This window comes from Adiantum capillus-veneris, chromosome 11 (assembly GCF_014529385.1).
Source record: "Adiantum capillus-veneris isolate H3 chromosome 11, ASM1452938v2, whole genome shotgun sequence".
In the NCBI taxonomy this organism is placed as follows: Eukaryota; Viridiplantae; Streptophyta; class Polypodiopsida; order Polypodiales; family Pteridaceae; genus Adiantum; species Adiantum capillus-veneris.
This window is the reverse complement of record NC_140941.1, coordinates 151,658,052-151,676,413: the sequence shown is the minus strand read 5'-3', so window position 1 is coordinate 151,676,413 and position 18,362 is coordinate 151,658,052. Positions and strand designations below refer to the sequence as shown.

At 41.2% G+C, this 18,362-nt stretch overlaps 1 pseudogene; it reads right to left on the bottom strand.

Moving 5' to 3' along the window:
• Positions 1-17,037: 17,037 nt before the first annotated feature.
• Positions 17,038-17,836, bottom strand: LOC147448237 (uncharacterized; annotated as a pseudogene).
• Between the last annotated feature and the right edge of the window lie 526 nt (positions 17,837-18,362).

Below are 18,362 nucleotides of genomic sequence, written 5' to 3'. Positions count from 1 at the left end.
GCCCTTCATACGGATCCTCTTCTTCTTCCCTTGTCAGAGAGAGGCCTCTTTTGAAAGTCTCACAAGGAGGCTTCCTAGGTACTCTCTCTTCTTGGTGGGGAGTTTGGAGAATCCCATGAGCATGTAGCTGCTGTTGCACTTCACTTTGGAGGGATGGATTGCCCGGCTTGTTGAAGCCTAGTAACAAGGTAATTAACAAGCATAGGGGCATTATTAGTAGCCTGTTCATTAGCAAAATCAAAGCTATCAACATTAATTTCACTCTCTTTACTATTGTCAACCATTCTAACAACTTTTAGGCATAATTTTTTTAAGTGTCCTTTGGCACTTCAAGCCTTAGTTGCTACTCCTCTTAACACCTTTAGAAAAGCACTCAAGCTCCTGTACCCGTGGCTCGAATATCATTAATTGCAAGGAATAGAAGAGAGGGTCTTTCACCACCAAAACAGTACCGGCTCCTGCCAAGCTTCTAATAGCTCAATAGTGGTTAAGCTGAAGGCAAGCCCCGTAGGACTCCACTATTAAGACCATAGCTCTTGACGGTGTGTGCGCTCCTTGCCGCACTGTCAAAGCAAGGGACTTGCCAATACACTGTGTGCGAGCCACAAACGGCTCCAAGCACACAACAAGCCTAAACTAGCAAGCTCAAGAAAACAAAGGGTGTGTCACTCACCGCTCTACGCTCGCCTTCGTGGTGGATTCCTCGCCGCGATGAAGAAGAAGCTGCAGTCGTGCCGCACTCAACCGCTTCGCCGCCGTCGTGCCTTCGTAATGCTCGATCGCACACACACTCTCCCTCTCTCTCTCTCTCACACACACACACACACAAGGAGGTGAAGAAGAAGAAGATGGAGATGGAGCAAGAGCACTCTTCAATTGCACAAATGAGAGAATGAGTAAAAATTAGGTTTAGTTGGCTTTTATAGGAGCTCACCCCATTCACACTTGGGCGCCCATGCTTAACCAACTAATCCCTTGAATGTCCAAGTTAAAGTGCGCCTCTCATCGGCGATCACTCTACCTTTCCCTATTGGTCCGACAAGCCCGGTACCTGACTCTACCAAATACATAATACGCGTCCATCGTAGGTGATGGGTGTCCGTGTGCCATGAGGGTTAACATGCCCCCCTTCCTGATGTAGATTCCGTCCTCGAAAGCTATTGAGTTGAAGCTGGATCGTCGAGGTGGAAGAGCATTTGAGATGAATGTCCTTAGCCTTCTTCAGTCACTGCAAAATCAAACAACATTGGCACAGTAATTGCATTCTCTTAAAAAGCATATGCAGTTTTAGATAGAAAAATTGATTGGTAAAAGAATTTCAAACAATTTGTTAGCAATGAACATTAAATTGCAATGTAATCAAATGCATAAACAGATGTAAAGGTAGAAAATTAAACAAGTCTGGGGTCGCTAATTTGACGGTCGAAAAGCACTAGAGATCGAATATTAATACCATGGGTAAGCTTCTTAATTTTCAGTGGTCAATTAAGTTGTTTAATTGCGAGAGCCAAGTATTCATGTTCGAGGGCTGACTAGAGGCTATATCTAGAAAACCTTGTAGTTAAGCTACCATAAAAGGAATTTCTCATGAAATCATCACCTGACTGATTACTTTTTCTTTGACCCCCCAAAGTCTTTTCACAGTGATTCAATTATGATGTGTGTGCTTATTTTGTATGCCTTGGGTTTTTTGCTTTTCAAGGAAAAGCGCCCACACTGGGAACCTCTAGGGCTCTAGTACCATAGGCAATACATGTGAGTGAAGTACCAAATCAAGCTGAGATTTCTCTTCCAGCTTAAAATTTTACATTGTGGCACTTTGATTTTTTGTTTGTTCATTTTCAACATTTTAATTTTGTAACTTTGGGGGGTCATATAACACTGTTACCCTCCCCAGGCTCATCACATTAGTAAACTCCCTTTATAATACTTAAGCTAAAGGTCAATAGGGTTAAGCCCACTAGAAAGCCCTAGTACATTTCATACAATGCTGCCTAAATCCGATTAAGAACCTAAGTAACCATTGTTTATTAGGAAGGCATTCCCCATGGTATTAAGAGAAGACTTCTAATACCTAGCTTGGTCAAACTAGCTTAGTCGGACTACTTGATTTTTACACCTAAACAAGTGATTATGACAAAAGATTGCAGTGAATTAAATGTTTGATACTAAGCCAATGCGCTGAATATTATGCTATCAATCACAATCAAAGCAGACAATCATGGATGCACAAAAGATAAGGGCAATGCTAATGGACAAGAAACACCTGTTTGTGTTGATGGTCGCGCTTGATTTGAAGGTTCCATGAAGGTCCAAATCCTATCAATAGCAACACACTCCTGTACACACTAGGAAACAAAAGGAATACCTCCAGGAGGCACATTAGTGGGAAAAGAGAACTTTGCTAATCACTCAACTCTAAAACAAAAACACTCCTATCGTACTAATCTTACCTACCCTCCATCACTCAAGTGATGAGGATCAAAGGTGTTTTATGGCATAGGTTTCTGTTTCACTGTACCAAATGTGACATGTGTAGGTCTGAGTCAATGTTTTGACTTTAATGTGCATACTCGTTTGCTAATTGCTCTTGCTCTTTTTTTTTTTTTTTGTGAGTATAAAGCTTTATATGTACATTCCCTAAGATTGGAATTGAGAGGTCAGGGAAAAAGGTTGAGAGGGAAACAAATGAATGATGACTGTCAGCAAACACTCCCCCCTTCCTTGGGTAGATCATACCGTTTGAAATGAGCTTGTCACCCTTTGAAACCAATTGTTCCAGTTGGTAATAGGTGAGGATTTTTGCCAGTAGTTTGCTATTACCCTAGGTGCCTCGTCAAGTTGCAAGGGTGGTAAGGTACTCTCCCAGGATCGAACTTGAAGTGGTTCATTAGGTGATTCTTGAACACTGGGAGGTGTGGATTCTTTGGTAGCTTCATGGAGGTCCACTACTATAGATGGAGGCTGTGTAGAATCTTTTACCTCTATGGATGTATTACATGAGGAGCTAGAATCTTCATGGGACTCCCCCCTTCCTGAGCTAGGTGGAACAAATCGTTCTTTCTTTGGTACCCAAACTAGCTCTAGAACGGGTGTGTAACATTCCATGATTTTTTCCTTTCCGCGATTTTCAATTTGTTTTGGAGCCACAGGATTGGGTTTACATGGGCCAGGTGACAGGTAAGAGCACAATCTACGTTTTGGCACCCAGATTTGATCATTTCCTTGATAGTAGCCTTGGGCTTCCAATAGTCGTTTAGGGATCCACCGCAACATTTTCTTACTTTTCTTGGAGCGAGTGGTACGTTTCTTACAAGGCTTCTTCTTTTTAGCACTAGTTATGGTCACTAAAGAAGCTTTAGGGACCCACTTGTATGTTTTCTTCGTTACATTAGGATGAGTCTTGTCGGAAGCGATATGCATTGCTTGTAGCATATTTAAGGGTACATGCATTTCATCCCCCTCAGGTGTTACCCAGGTCGTCCCCCTATTTCCCCAAGTGTCTATGGTTGATGCTAGGTGGACCCAATCCACATTGTCTGATTCCGTCATACCCGGTAACACATCCATATAAGGAGAATCTTGGTCAATGTCTGTATCCTTCTTACAAGTGTAACAATATTGTAGTGGGGCCGAGTGAACTGTGGTGTCAGAGCGATGATCAATAATGGTTTTACTCCCTAAGGGGTGTACCTTACCAGTCACCAAATCCACTCTAAGGACAGAGTCTTGGAATTGCAAATAGACATGATTTTTAGACCAATCGTGAACCATTTGTGCTTCCCTCATGAATGGTCGTCCTAAAATCATTTCATATGACATAAGGTGTTTAGAGAAATCCATTACAATGAACGTATGTCGTACCTTGTGTCCTAGAACTTTGATCTTAAGATCCTTGAGCATCCCCATAGGTTTGGCTATGGTACCATTTGCCATCTTTACCACAATGTTAGTAACACTGAGGCGGGGTTTTCCCATGGATTCCCAACAATCTTTTGTAACGATGCTAACTCCCGCACCACCATCAAGAATTCCCTTTATAGTTAATCCCTTGGTAGTGATGGGTAGGGTCACATTAGACTCGTCGCCTTCAAAATACTGGCCTAATTCGTTAATGGGTACCTCGATCACAGACTCGTGTCCATCTAAGTCAAGTGATTGCACATGATTTTCCTCATCAATCATAATCGAGTCAGGCCTATTTGGTTGCGCAAACTGCGGTAATCCCGTTCGTAGCTCTCCGTTAAGGAATGCTCGAAGTGCAAGGAATAACTCAGGATCTCCATACAGCTTTGCTATGATCGTGGTTCGGACCTCAGAAGACATGAAGTCCACTAGTTTGGCAACATTCATTGGCGTTTTGCAGGGTGTAGGTCCTTGACTAGGAACTGGTGAGGATGGAATCTCATATTCCTCAATGGGATCAGGTATTCCTTCGTTAAACATCCTTCCCAACAAGAAGGGTGTATGCTCATTTTCTGATGTCCCGTCCTCACTCCCTTCTTGGATGATACTAGATATGGCTAACGGTCTATGGTTCATGTGGGGTGGATGAACTTGCGTGGGAAACACTGTGTCATGAATTTTGATATGCATGGGTTCTGGTTCTAGTTTCCTTTGAGTATCCTCCACTAAACCTTTTAGATGTTTCACCTGCTTAATCTCGTCTACTGGGTTTGGGTACGTCCCAATCTTCTTTTTACGATTCTTCCCTTTTTGCCCCTGCGGTTTATCTTGGGGGTCTTGGATTGGATTTGGAAACACTTGTGGTGTTTTCAGAGGCTCTTTATGGTTTTCTCTCATTCGGTTTTCATTTGGTTCCATGTTACGGTTTTCTTTGTCGGTCTTTCCCTTTGTGGTATTGGTTCTAGTCTCCATTGTCTCGACTGAATCTGAATCATCCTCGAGGTCATTCATATACACGGGCTCATCTCCTGTTCCTATGTTTGTTTTGGAACTTGGCTTTGAATTTTCCGTATTCTGCGACTTCTTCCTTCGTGTCTTCTTTTTCTTTGCTTGGATAATTGACGCGGTATCTCTCTCTTCGAGGATATGTCCTGGCCCTTGAAGCATGGACCGTGTAATCGCATAAGCGGGTGCGACGGGTGGTATTGGTGATGTCACAGTAGCAATTTCGACCAAATTCAGGGGTGTGATTTTAGGCGCATTTGGGTTATAGGGGCATTGGGCAATCAAGTGATCTATGCCACAACGATTACATGTGAGTATTGGCATTGCAGACGTGCTCCCTTGATTCACTTGCATCTGTGCAGCATTCTTTTGCAGTCTAATAGGGCACTCCGCTACTCGATGTGGTCCCCCACACTCGTAGCATTGAAGAGGTGGCCTCCTAGCCTGGGTGTTGATATTTTGACCTCTGGATGCGAGAGCAGCAGCTTGATAAACCGGCTTGACTTGTCCCCAACAATCTTCCATGTAGTATATAGGACATTCTTCCAATGTATCAAGTCCGTAGGCAATACTAGTGTCTATTTCCTCCTCACAACCATCTGCATAAGCATTAGATGGCTCGCAACCCACTTGGTTCATAGGGGCGACTCTTGGATGCGGGGGCTGCGGTCCTAGCACAGGAGGTGGTAACGGTGTAGCTTGTACAACATTTTGAGATCTAGGGACCATGTGTTGCGGTAGTTGCTCAACGGGTGGAGTAGGCATCAATACAGGAGCTCGAGGCGCATCCGTCCAGGCTACAGGTGGTCTATTTGCCATCATACGTTTGATCATTAAACAATCCTTAGCTTGGTGACCATACCTACCACATGCGTTGCAAGTTCCATTAAATTTTACTCTAAACGTAGGGCACTCACTAGTGCTATGTGGACCTAAGCAAATGGAACACCATTGTTGCTCCCTTCTTGGATACATGTGACTATTTTGAGGGGGTCGATTATCCTTAAGAGACTCTTGGATTGCCTTGGTGAGGTCTGTCAAGAATGTCTCAAATACCTTTGGCTCATTGGCAATGGGCTTTGCAGTCATGGGTTCATACTCAATGGCTTGTGAGCTAGTGGATCTCGTGTCAGTAGACACCCTCATGCCTGCTATCATCAAGTTGTCCTCTAATTGGATTGCATTGGCAGTGACATCTTCCCAGGTTGTGATACCTCTAATCACTAGTCCATTATAGATTCCTTCATTCCTCAACCCTCGAATGAATCGATCAAGCAGTTGGTTATTGTTGAAGCGCTCATTTACAGGGCAGCGAGAGTTTAAGTGCTTTAGACGACTAATGAAGTCCCTTACTGACTCTCCTTCCTTACGTTCGGCCTTCTGTAGCTGAGATGCTACACCCCAAAGCACACCTTCTCGTATGTACTCCTTTAGAAACAACCTTCGAAGGGTAGGGTAGATTGTTTTCTCGTCCACCCTTAGGGTCCTATACCAATCTCCAGCCTTCCCACTTAATGTCAAGCTTAAGGCATTGCACTTATGTAGTTCGTTGCGTTCCCCTAAGGAATCACATACTTGTTCAAACACTTCAATGTGTTTCCTAGCATCTTCGTCCCCATTGAATTTTTGCGTGAGTTTGGCAATTTGTACTGCCTTACTTCTAGGCTCTCTATCAGATGCATGACGCATATTTTCCGCGATAGATCGACCTATGGTTTGAGCAAACGCTGCCAAGTCACCTATGTGAGGAGGCAGGGCCGGTGGAGGTACTCTTGGAATCATATGTGGGAGAGGAACGGGTACCGGTCTTGGCATATGTGTGGATGATGCAGGATATGGAACATAACCGGGCATAGGTCCACTCGGATAAGAGCTAGGGAGCGGCACTCGAGGAGCATAAGCAAGTGGTACAATTGGAGGTGTGGGGACCATGTGTGCATAAGGGGCTAGAGGCACATATGGTCGAGGCCCCATATTAGGTACTACGACACTAGGTAGTGGCACTGCGCTAACCGTAGATGTCATCGGTACATTCTCTGTCAGGCTTATCCCTGGAGTGAGCACTGTGTTTTCCTTGATAGAGGGTTGAGCCAAGTTAGGGAAGCTAAAGTTTTCGCTCGGAGGCTCAGATTGCATAGAGACCCCAGGTGAAATGACGTAAGATGGGTCCATGGGGCTCATTAGAGGAGTCTCCATTTGAGATAGAGTAGGCTGTTGAGCCTTGCTCGTATCCAGAAATCTCATGGGGCCAGTTGAGAGTATATTTACCCCTCGGTTTTGCCTTTCTGATTGAATAATGCCATGGATAACATTACAGATCATTTTCTGTTGATCTTCGATGCTCGTGGCACTAGAGGTGGATTGTACAATCTCTATCCATCCTACATGGTAGGCGTGGCCAGAGTGTAGATCCGTCAACACCTCAGTGTGGAGGTCGTATGTCCAATGATCATTAATGAACAATCCTTCTAGAGTCGACGTGTTAACGGTTTCTTGTGAGGTAGAAGCAATGTTGCTCCCCGTGGTTTTACTTGCCACCAACGGTACTCTAGAGGGAACTTCTGAAGGAGGCAGCTCAACAGGGCCTTCTTGGTAAGAAGTTGGCAGGATATCCACATGGACACTCTTTGGGGGTGTGGGGTCCACGTGCGATGTGAAAGGAGAGTCCACTTCCCCACCCCCTTCGTGTGCTTCATTTGCCTCAGGTTCCGAGCGAGTAGCTCTACCTAATGTTTCCATGAAACGGCTAAACATACTAGTACTAGGCTGTGGAGCTTCAGGAGGTGCATGGCCTTCTCTCTCAGTGTTTTGGTTAGGGTATGCTTCCATGATTTCTGAGTCGGAGGAGGAATCACTAGCGGCTATTTTAGGGTCTTGGGTGGTGCTACCTTGTGTCCCCGCTGAGGGTCTAGAGCTTATCGTGGATGGGTAATGGGTGTCCGTATGAACAGAGGCACCCTCAATATGCTCGTGTTCTAGCACCCTCCCAGAGCGTAAGTGCATGTGCTTTTGATACCCTAAGGTGTCAAAAAGCTGCTCTAGGAGGCCTTGTGACTAGTTTTTAGCGTGTTTTTTGTTTGTTTTTTTGCTAGATTTTTTAGAGCATGTCGTGGAATGGGCCGTGTGATAGCTCAAAACGAGCGTATCGGTCAGAGGGTCGTGCCGTGCTTTACAGCCCTCCGTTTGGTCACTCTATGCCCTCGAAGTCCCTAAAACTGTCAATTTCCAGTAGGGAACTAGGCCCAAACTAGAAAGTCTAAGGGTGCAAGTGGGAAGAGAAAGGAGGAGAGTGGAGGACTTGTCCCACATACTCTCATTCTCTCTTGAGGGAGTAGGGTATATATATAAGAGTGAGTCTAGTATATATCATAAGACTGAGGACTGAGGCTTGGGCTTGGGCTTGGGCTTGGGCTTGGGCTTGGGAAAATGATCCCGATCTATCTTTTATACAAACCAACCCGTACGTTTTAAGAGTCACGTTTTTTATTTTCGAAAAAACTTTCGCCGCCCGCTCACTCGCGTTTTTGATTTCCGTTTTATTTTATTTAAAAAAAAAAATTTTTTTTTAACTTTTTTTTTTGGAGAAAAAATAAAAAACTTTTCTTTTTTTTTTTGTGCAGAAAATACAGAAATTGAAAACGCAGGTATGCAAAAAATGCAGAAATTGCAGAAAATTGCAGAAATTGCAGGAAAAAACGCAGAAATTGCAGAAAATGAAGAAACTGCAGAAAATTAAAAAAACGCAGAAATGCAGAAAATTGCAGAAATTGAAAACGCCGAACTTGAAAATGCAGAAATTGCGGAAATTGAAAAAACGCAGACAAAAGCAGAAATTGAAACTTGACAGCAAATGCAGAAAACGCAAAAAACAGAAATCTCCACACACTCCTTCCCTGCCTTTCCTATGATAGAAATTGCACCACAAGGAAGCGTAAAGTGCTAACCGAGCTTAGTGTAGGGCATATCCCCGGCAGCGGCGCCAAAAATGTGCGCTCCTTGCCGCACTGTCGAAGCAAGGGACTTGCCAATACACCGTGTGCGAGCCACAAACGGCTCCAAGCACACAACAAGCCTAAACTAGCAAGCTCAAGAAAACAAAGGGTGTGTCACTCACCGCTCTACGCTCGCCTTCGTGGTGGATTCCTCGCCGCGATGAAGAAGAAGCTGCAGTCGTGCCGCGCTCAACCGCTTCGCCGTCATCGTGCCTTCGTAATGCTCGATCGCACACACACTCTCCCTCTCTCTCTCTCTCTCACACACACACACACACACACAAGGAGGTGAAGAAGAAGAAGATGGAGATGGAGCAAGAGCACTCTTCAATTGCACAAATGAGAGAATGAGTAAAAATTAGGTTTAGTTGGCTTTTATAGGAGCTCACCCCATTCACACTTGGGCGCCCATGCTTAACCAACTAATCCCTTGAATGTCCAAGTTAAAGTGCGCCTCTCATCGGCGATCACTCTACCTTTCCCTATTGGTCCGACAAGCCCGGTACCTGACTCTACCAAATACATAATACGCGTCCATCGTAGGTGATGGGTGTCCGTGTGCCATGAGGGTTAACACGGTGATGCCCCGTTATCTGTACGAAGCAGGCCCACTGCAAAGCTGAAAAATTCCTATTCTACTTACTCAATTGTAATTAATAATACCAACCATTTATAGTTATCTTGAGGACCTTTCTTCTTGAGCAAGAATAGAGAAACCTTGTGCTCTGATACGAATGTAACATTTAATGATCTAGTAACTTGTGTATAGGTGAAAATAACATAGGCATAGTGAGCATTTCATTAAGAATAGATTCCTAATGAGCATAGCAAGATTGCTTGGATGGAGAGAGCAACAAAAGCATAACACCTAGTTAGATAGGCATGAGAAATACTTCAAAAAGAGAGAGAAATTAAGCTATTGACAACAATTGAGGACCAAATTTACATGGATCCGGTCCCCCCTCCAAAAGGCTTTGTATTATACGTTTCCCCCATCAAGGGAGACATTTTACAATACAATACGTTGTGTTCCTTCAATAACTTGTTGGTGCAATGAAGATGGAAGCCTTATGCACCAAGCTTACACTTGAAAACACAACATCAATTCCCTCATGGTCACAAGACCTCACACACCTTTGAAGATGGTGAGAGCTAGCGGGGTATGAGAGTAGATCGAGAGTAAGAAGGAGTATTCTTACGAGAAAGAAGTATGTCTCCTCAGATAATCACTCTTAATAGCTTAGCATAGCTTAGCAATTAGCATGGTAGAGGAGATGAGAATGCATTAGAGCTTGGATCTTGGTTGGATTTTCATCACAAAGCCAAGAGTTGTTGGTGTAGGCCTCCCTTCTCACAAGCTTGGAGTAGATGATGAGATTTCCATTAAATCTTGAGAAGGAGATAGTCTTCTTTACTTCACACATGAGCTTGTGTGAGTGTGTGTGTGATAATGCATTGCAAAAATCAGTCCCCTCTTTCTCTTGGTCGACCCCTCTTGCTATTTGCTCACGCTGGCATCCTATTGGCCCCTGCAAAGCTTAGCCAATGACAATTCAGAAGCATAAGTGATAGCCTTGTGACACGTGTCCCCCTTTCGCCTTTTGTGAGAGCTTTAGGTGTTTAAATAATGCAATTAAACTCTCATTGGACCTCTTACTCTTCTGGCCAATAGGAATCAGGCAAGCCATTGGGTTGCTGAATGCTCATTGGACCCCTTGGGAGACTGTCCAATAGTCTTCTAGAGAGCTTAATTTCTATTTGTTCTTTTATCAAGTGTTTTTAAATGAATTAAACTAAATTTACTCTAGCCTTATTCTTATTGGTCCACCTCTATGGCCATCCAATAGGATTTGAAAGCACCTTGGGGGCAACTAGGGTAGGAGGCTGACATGTGTCCACTATGCCCTTTGTGTGAAGGGAGCTTGGAAGAGTGTGTGTGTGTGTGTGTTTCTCTCTCATCCCCTACAAATTGGGCTCGCCCCCTCCTTCCTAGGGATGTGGGAAGACTTTTTAATCTTCCCCATGACCATCCAATTCCCCCACACTTTGGCCATTGGACGTTACCTTTGAATTTTGGAACCTTAGCATTTTGGAAGTTTTAATGGGATGAACCTTAGGGTCTTTGAAGCCCATTGATGCACATTGCTCTTTTGCAGATGGCCCCCCCTTAGGATCCCTATTGTGATCGGTCTCCCAGCCTAACGAATATTCTAGCTTTTTCTCCCTTGGTACTTTCCCACATTAAATGATTAGTTTAACATGAGAAAATCATTTAGGAGAATTAGGTATTAGTTATTATGACATGAGTCTATGCGGTTGGCATTCTTGAGGCTATTATAAGATGTCCCTGGGTCATATAAATCCTCCCATTGGTTACTGATGAACTACACTCTTTCGATCTTGTATTGTGTATTTTTTGTAGTGAGAGGGTGCATTGAATTTGTCCGTGTACGAGCCCTCTTCACTCTCCATCTTGATTGTCCAAAATTCTTTCAAAGCTCGTTTTAATATTTGATATTCCCTTTTTCGCTTTGATTTTTCATCCTGGATGACGTTTTAGTTGTGTCTTTGGTTTTTGCCTTGCTTCATTTCTTTAAATTCATCTTTTTCGAAGCAGGATTTGTATATCCCCATGGGATCTTGTTCTTGACACAATCTGTTACTCCAATGAGTATCAAATACTGTGTTTTGTTTTGCGTAAGAGGAATAAGTTTTCCTCACGTTTGCTTTTGTTTTCTTATTTGTTTTACACCATACTATTTTTGTCTTTTGAATTTTTGGTTAGGAAAATTGTAGAAGACCACCTCTTTTCCTCTTGGTTTTGTTTCGTGTTCAGCACTACTTGATAGCTTATCCTTTGCATCTATTTCTAGAAGAATATCTTCTTGTGAATCTTGGAATATCCTCTTTTTCTCTTGATTTTGTTTTGTGTTCAGAGCTACTCGATAGCTTATCCTTTGCATCTATCTCTAGATGAATATCTTCTTGTGAATCTTGGAATTTTGCCTCGTTTTTTTCACTCAGACCTTTGTTGGAAATCTCATCCTCTATGCGTTTGCATTTCGCAAATTTATGTGCATCTAGGTCCTCGTTCTCTAACCTTGATTTCAAGATAAAACTCACCATTTGGAAGGATACTATATCATTGCCTCTAAGGGAACCTCTTAAAGAAGAATTTTCAATCCAATCTTCTCTAAGTTTTTGTCTACTTCACCCCATGGATGCGGTCTAATGTGTAACAACTCGCACAGACTTATTGTGCATTGTATAATTGTATAGTTAACATCATTTCATGTAGGATTTTAGTGTCCACTGTCTTTGGAATTGGCTTCCATTGTTGAGAATCCACAATTGTTTACAAAAATTTTGTTTTTATGGCTCCATTAGAGCTTGAGCTATCTGTATGAGCCTTTTGCACATTTCCTGTCTCTACTTCTCAACCTCAAGATGTAGATATGTCAATCATCTTTGTTCTAGTGTCTGATTGGTCTTCAATCTACCTTAGTAAGCTTGTAATAGAGCCACTAAGGGTTCTATAACTTTGTACACCAAAATTGAATCTCTTGATGATATCTTAAATGACAAAGCTCCTTCTATTTGATTCTTGTTCTCTTTTTCATGTTTTAGCTGCTCCAACTTGTTGCAACTGTGTTTCTAAGGAAGTTTTCTCTTTTAGCCTTTTTGCTTTCATTTTGTCTCATTTTACCTTCCAAAATTTTCTTGGAGTCCGTACTGATAACCTCTCAAATTTTGTTTGTATAGGTAGTTTGTTTTGTCCTCAACATGTGTGTTTTGGCAGCTTCTTGAACTTGAGCTCTAGTCATCGCATTTATTGGAATTGTAGGCTCAAATTTTGATCCACTTGAGGATGGAAAAATCCATTGCTTTCCATTTGTTATCAAGATTTTTGGGATAGTTCAGAAGAACATGATCGATTGCACGTCCAACACAGAATCCAAAAATCTTTTTGCGTTTACCCTTGTGTGGACAACCTCTTGCCCAATGATTGCCTCCACGTTCATAGCTCTGGCCTGCCTGCTGGGATGATTCTGGAGCCCCTATAGGCTGTCCTGAACTAGGAGGATAAACTCTAGGTTGGAATGAGATGGTCTCTTTAGACAGCTATTCCAGTGTTGGGTTAAGGATTAGTTGTGAGTTCAGACTTCAGACTTGAGACTTCAGCAAGAGATTAAACAAAGACATTGATACTAGAATAAAAGTGGAAATAGTAACAGAAATGGAAATGACACATACACTGGAACTAAAACTAGAATTGGCTTGTATTCAGATTAGATCATTAGAATTGGACAAAGTACAGTGAGAGCCAAAGAATTGCTTCGAGCTTATCGACAAGAGAATGCAAGATCACAAGACATTGGACTCAAGAGTACAATGCCAAAAGCATCCCAAATAACAGCCCAAATCATTCTCTCATCAAATGAAGTAATGGACTCTATTTATAGGTGCCGGATTGGGTCTTTGACTGACTATCCATTGTGTTTTGAGAAGACCCGATCAACCTCATAAGGTCCTAACCAAGCTTCTTGTTCTATGGTGGAGTATTCTTGTTCAACAAAGGTGAACTGACAACTGAAGAAGTAGACTGGACAATCCATCTTCCCATTAGGCATGGTCAGTATAGCTCCCATCTTCATCCTAGACACATCCACATGCATATGGAAAATTACATCCTAGTCTGGTCGGCAAAGAACTGGCTTTGTGTTGATCACCTCCTATAAGCACTGGAAAATCTATTCACATTCCTGGATCCAAATGAACTTTTGTTCCTTTCTTGGATAATTCATATAAGGGAAGTGCCTTACCTGCAAACATATTGATAAATCTGCTAAAAAGTAATGTTTCCCAAGAAAGAACTCAGTTCAGATGCATTTGTTGGTGCTTTATCTTGTTGAACACATGTAATCTTATCATTGGCCATCTCAATGCCATTTTGAGAGACAATACATCCTAGAAGTTGGCCTTTCCATACCATGAAGATTAATTTAAAAGGGCTCAAGTCAATCTTCTTCTCCTGGCATCTCTCAAAAACCATTTCTAGGAAGAGTGGATGCACTTCCTTGCTGGAGAAGATATTGAAATCATCCATAAATATTGCCAAGAGCTTGTGCAAGAATTCACTGAATATTTCCATCATACACCGTTGAAACATGGCTGGAGCAATACAAAGGCTGAATGGCATAACCAGGTACATAAGTGATCCCCATTTAGTGATGAACTTTGTTTTGGCATGATCTTCTGGTGCAATCTTTAGTTGAATGTAGCCACTATAATCATCCATAAAGCTATACATCTCATGGCTAGAAATCTCATCGAGAAACATATTGGTAAATGGTAGTAGAAAGGGATCTTTAATGGTTTGAGCATTCAACTTCCTATAGTCCACACATTCCCTTAACTTTCCATTTTTCTTAGGAACCACTACAATTGGGAGAGTCAGTCACTGCTCTACCTTGATTATCAACTCTTCCTTTAAGAGATTGTAAATCTCTTCCTTGACATTCTTAGCATGTTGGGGTTCAATTTGTATCTCTATAAAATGATTAGTCTAGCATTGGGCTTCACTAGTATCCTAAGCTGACACACCTCAAGATCAAAGCCTTTCAATTCGGTGTACTCCCATGCAAATACATCTTTGTATTTGTTAGGGGCTCACAACCCTAACAGGTAATCAATGCAAGAATCATGCAGTGTAGAGATAAACAAGGTAGGAGACTGCACATTACACCATGAAAATTGCAGGCTGTATGAACACAAGAGACCATGGCTAAGAAAGAGAAAGTATTGCGCCACCATGTATTCATCATCAACATCCAACTACGGGCCCAAAACAACAGTATGGCTACATGAAGACTGCAAACTGCAAACTGCAAACTGTTGGGTGGTTACATCCAAAAATTACTACTTGCCATGTGACCATTCAGGTATTTCTAGCTACCTAGGCATAAAGTCCTTGTGTAAACATGCTCCTAAGGTTTAAAGCTAAGACCTTAGTTAAAAGTCCAAAAAGAAAGTGCCCTGACAAATCGGGCACTAACACCTAGAACACTCAGTGGGAAATGTTTCTCAAACATTTTGAGGACCCACAATTCCTTGATCAGAAACTTCAACATCAAGATAATCTTTATCTTTAGGCTACTTTGAACTTTCCCCTTCTGTTGCAGTTTCCTTACCATATTTAACAAATCCTGCATCCACTTCAGCTTCAGTTGTTTTCTTTGTAACCTTAGTAGTCTCCTTACTGAGTATATCTTCAACAATAATCAGTACTGGATCTTTATATTTTTGTTGTCCACCTGTAACACCTGCCTCTTCACCTGTAGCTTTAACTGTAACTACATCTTTATTAGACTGCATTGGACTTCAATTTCATTTTTATCCAACATTACAATATCACTCTAAGTATGCAGTTGTCCAGGATGATGATGTTTCTGCTGCTCCAACTGCTTCTGCAATTCCTCATATTGCTGTTTCAATTCATCATACTACTTTTTCAACAATAATAAATTCTCTTCCTTTACTTCTTCCTCTATGCCAATACTTACTTCCATCTCAGCTGCAACCTCATCCATTGTACATTCTTCAATGTTCTTACCCAACACTTCCTCGACAGTGTCCAGTAATGCATTCCCAACATGCAAATGCTCTGCCTCATTCTCCTGTCCTCTGACTTGAATTGTATCTTCAATTAACTGCTCTTGAATTTCCTAATCTGCATTATCCATCAGCATCAACTCACGTTCAATACCCTCTGGTTTAGGTTGGTGATGAACCTATTGTTCCCCCTTATACTTCAATTGTATAAATGATCTTTCAGTTCAGTGAACTTCTTTGACAACAACATATTTTCTTCCTTAGCCTCTTCTTCAAGAAAGGCATGGTATGGCTTACTAAACACATTAGCAAGTTCAGATTCAAGTTCAAGTTCAGGGTTAGGTTCAGGTTTCTCTTCAAAAAGTTTGAAGAAAGATTCAAGGTAGGATAAAAAAATTTTCAACCATTAGACATTGCTTCTTGAACATACCCAATGTCTCTGCATGTAGATGAAACACTGGGAAACCTGATTTAGACTTCGTATGCCAAAACAACTGATTATCTTGAAAATTTTGATTCAGGTTACACCAAAACTGATCTGCTTATTCATAAAACTGACGTGATTCAAGGATTAAAAATAACAGGGTGAACCCTCCTTCACACATAAAAAACAACACCAAGATGGCTTGCTTACATCTCTCCTTGAAAATAGAAAGAAATCCACTTTCTAGCCGCAAAACTGTCCAATTAGTGATATCTCCCTGAAATAAAAAACTTTTGACTTTGCTCCCTGAAAAAATTCCCTTGTGTCATCAAGCATGAAGACATAAAACGAATGAAATATACAAATATCAACATCATCTCCTCCATCAGCAACATCACATAGAAATGTAGAACCATCTTCAGGAAAACCCACTTCACCATCATCAAGAACTTGTAAAAGGCTTGTATAATCATCAGTCAAAACCATCTCCTCAACATCAACAAAAACATTGACATCAAAAACTTGGTATAAATCATCAAGAAAATCATCAAGAAACTACACTTCATTGCAAAAAGATGGACTTCCAATCTCCATGACTGAATTTGGAATAGCACCAACATCATAAAGATCACCGATGACAACATCATCATTCAAGACACCTTTCACAACATCAGGATTTGAAGAAGACTCCACATTGTTGGTTTGAGTAAGTTGAAGATTCAAATCCTCAATTTGATTATTTTTGTCTAAAACAACTTGCTTAAGAGAATCATTAATTTCATAGCAATAAGAAATATGCAAGTCCCTCCGCTCGAACCTGAGAAATCTCCACAATCAATGATGCCTTCTCTTCTTGAAGTTGACTAATTTTGGAAACCGCTTCATTTGCCGCAACCATATTTGAATACTTCTCATTATCCAACTCCAAAGAAAGCTTATGGATCATCTCCGCTTGAGAAATAACAAGACTTTGTAGTTCAACAAATTTAGGTACATAACTTCTTTGAAAATCAGTATCATCAAGCTCAATATCAATCTGCTTGCTTATTTCCCTTGCAATTTCAACTTCTTTTGGAATTTCATCTGTCTCTACAACCTTCATATCTTATGAAACTTGAACAACTTCATTTGTAGTTTTGACATTATCTGCAGGTGGTATATCATCTTCAATAATAAAAATCTGATTTGAAGTTGACTGTTGTGTTCCTGCTTCTTCAGGATCTGTCATTGTAATTGCATCCTGCACTACATCTTGAAGTTGATTCTTTTGAACTTCATCTTGTATCTGCTCTTCCATAATAGTATCCATCTGCACTTGTACTTGATTTGATCTAAGCTGCACCTGCTGATTCAATTGATCATATTCTTGTTTTAAGTCATCATACTTCTTCTTTAGGTTCCTCTCATCTCCTTGTTCCCAAACATCCATCTTTGCATACTGTTCATTTTGTCTTAACTGCAACAGCTGAATCTTTTGGCCCTTTACCATCACAAATTGAGGATTCGAGTCTTCATATAGTTTCAGTTTAAACAAAATTATCCTACTCTGCTTCCACGTTATGCATTCAGTCCACTGCAAACATTCAAGCAAAAAGTTCACTTCTTGATTCATATATACAATCTCCTGCAAATATTTAGTCTCTTGCACATATTCAGTTCCTTGTAAGTACAGTGTAGTGCTCTTTCCCTGCAAGTACAGTGTAGTCCCTTGTAAATATTCATACTTCCATACATACTGAGTCTCCTACACATAAAAAATATTCTGTAATTGTTCAGTTGCCTCTTGCAAGTATTCGGTATCCTGTGAAGATGAAGCTTCCTGCACTTCAAAAATCTCCTGCAAATGAACCTGAATTTGAAATTTCTTGATTTCATATTCTTCCACAACATCCTTCATGCTTCTTTCATCCAAACCCTTTTTCCACTTGATCCATTTCCAAAAGAAAATAATCAGCAAATTCCAAGAAAGACTTCCACACCATTGAACACAAGCCTAGAAATTTGTTGCAAACACCCCATGTTGGACTTCTCTAGACAAAAAGTTGCTTTAGTCACTTGACTCCTGCATCCTTTAGTTGTAGAAATCAAAGATTGAACTCCATTCTTCACCTTTCAGAACTTGTAGTTTGCTTCTTCTTTGTCAAAAACTGCTTCTTGAATATCTTTGACAAGATACTGATCCTGTGAACACTTCTTGATTAATGATTGCTTCTCTTCTTGAAGTCGATTGATCATAAAAGTGGCTTGATTTGTCACCACCGGATTTGAATATCTCTCATTCTTCAAATCTAATGAGAGATTGTTGATGATCATTGCTTGAGCAACAATAAGACTTTGAAATCCATGAAATTCAGGAACAAAATCTCTTTGCAAATCAATAAGTTTTTGTTGAGGGACCTGCATTATGGAATTTTGTAAATCAA